We start from the raw sequence: 2,254 nt of genomic DNA, 5'->3' as shown, positions 1-2,254 counted from the left end.
GAGGCAGAGGCCTGACACCTGGAAGGAGCACCAAGACCCTCTCAGCCACACACCTCAGAAGAAAAGGGAGAAAAAAAGAAAGAAAGAAAAAAGTAAAGTAAATAAAATAAAGTTATTAAAGTAAAAAATCATTATTAAAAATAAAACATATTAAAAAGTAGCAAAAAACAGAAAGAAGAGAGCAACCAAACCAAAAAACAAATCCACCAATGATAACAAGCGCTAAAAAGTATACTTAAAAAGCAGACAGACAGAACCCCAGGACAAACGATAAAAGCAAAGCTATAAAGACAAAATCACACAAAGAAGCATACACATACATACTCACAAAATGAGAAAAAGGAAAAAATACATATAACGTTTCTCCCAAAGTCCACTGCCTCAATTTTAGATGATTCATTGTCTATTCAGGTATTCCACAGATGCAGGGTACAAGTTGATTGTGGAGATTTAATCCACTGCTCCTGAGGCTGCTGGGAGAGATTTCCCTTTCTCTTCTTTGTTCGCACATCTCCTGGGGTTCAGCTTTGGATGTGGCCCTGCCTCTGCGTGTAGGTCCCCTGAGGGCATCTGTTCTTTGCTCAGACAGGACGAGGTTAAAGTTGCAGTTGATTAAGGGGCTCTGACTCACTCAGGCCGGGGAGAGGGAGGGGTTCAGAATGTGGGGCGAGCCTGCGGTGGCAGAGGCCAGCATTACATTGCAACAGCCTGAGGCATGCCATGTGTTCTCCCAGGAAAGTCGTCCCTGGATCACGGGACCCTGGTAGTGGCAGGCTGCACAGGCTCCCGGGAGGGGAGGTGCAGATAGTGACCTGTGTTTGTACATAGGCTTCTTGGTGGCTGCAGCAACAGTCTTAGCATCTCATGCCCATATCTGGTGTCCGCACTGATAGCCGCGCTTGTGCCCATCTCTGAAGCTCACTTAGGCGGTACTCTGAATCCCCTCTCCTCACGCACCCTGAAACAATGGTCTCTTACCTCTTAGGCAGGTCCAGACTTTTCCCGAGACTCCCTCCCGGCTAGCTGTGGTGCACTAGCCCCCTTCAGGCTGTGTTCACGCTGCCAACCCCAGTCCCTTCCCTGGGGTCTGACCTCCGAAACCCGAGCCTCAGCTCCCAGCCGCCAACCGTCCCGGCCGGTGGGTAAGCAGACAAGCCTCTCAGGCTGTTGAGTGCTGGTTGGCACCAATCCACTGTGTGGGAATCTCTCCACTTGGCCCTCTGCACCCCTGTTGCTGCACAATCCTCCATGGCTCCGAATCTTCCCCCCCCACCGCCACCCCCCGTCTCCGCCAGTGAAGGGGCTTCCTAGTGTGTGGAAACTTTTCCTCCTTCACAGCTCCCTCCCAGTGGTGCAGGTCCCATCCCTATTCTTTTGTCTCTGTTTTTTCTTTTTTCTTTTGCCCTACCCATGTACATGGGGAGTTTCTTGCCTTTTGGGAAGTCTGAGGTCTTCTGCCAGCGTTCAGTAGGCGTTCTGTAGGAGTTGTTCCACATGTAGATGTATATCTGATTTATTTGTGGGGAGGAAGGTGATCTCCACGTCTTACTCTTCTGCCATCTTGAAGGTCTCCCCAAAACTGTCACTGTTTGCCAATGACATAGAGAACCCTAAAATCTCCACGCAAAAAATACTAGAATAATAAATGAATTCAGTAAGGTTGCAGAATACAAGATTAGCATGCAGAAATCTGTTGTGTTTCTATATACTAGTAATGAAATATCAGAAAGAGAAAGGAAAAAATCCATTTAAAATTGCATCCAGGGGCTTCCCTGGTGGTACAGTGGTTAAGAATCTTCCTGCCAATGCTGGGGACACAGGTTCGATCCCTGGTCCAGGAAGATCCCACATGCCATGGACCAACTTAGCCTGTGTACCACAACTACTGAGCCTGTGCTCTAGAGCCCGCGAGCCACAACTACTGAGCCCACGTGCCACAACTGCTGAAGCCTGCATGCCTAGAGTCCGTGCTCCACAACAAGAGAAGCCACCACAATGAGAAGCCCATGTACTGCAATGAAGAGTAGCCCCCACTTGAAGCAACTAGAGAAAGCCCGCGCACAGCAACAACAACCCAATGTTGCCAAAAATAAAAAAATAAAATTGCATCCAAAAAAAAAAAAAAACTTAGGAATAAACATAAACCAAGGAGGTGAAACACCTATACCCCAGAAGCTATAAAACACTGATGAAGGAAACTGAAGATGAGTCAAAGAAATGGAAATACATACCATGGCTTTGGATTAGAGGAATT

The sequence above is a fragment of the Eschrichtius robustus genome, chromosome 11 (assembly GCF_028021215.1).
Source record: "Eschrichtius robustus isolate mEscRob2 chromosome 11, mEscRob2.pri, whole genome shotgun sequence".
In the NCBI taxonomy this organism is placed as follows: Eukaryota; Metazoa; Chordata; class Mammalia; order Artiodactyla; family Eschrichtiidae; genus Eschrichtius; species Eschrichtius robustus.
The sequence above is the reverse complement of the archived record's forward strand: the minus strand, read 5'-3'. Positions refer to the sequence as shown.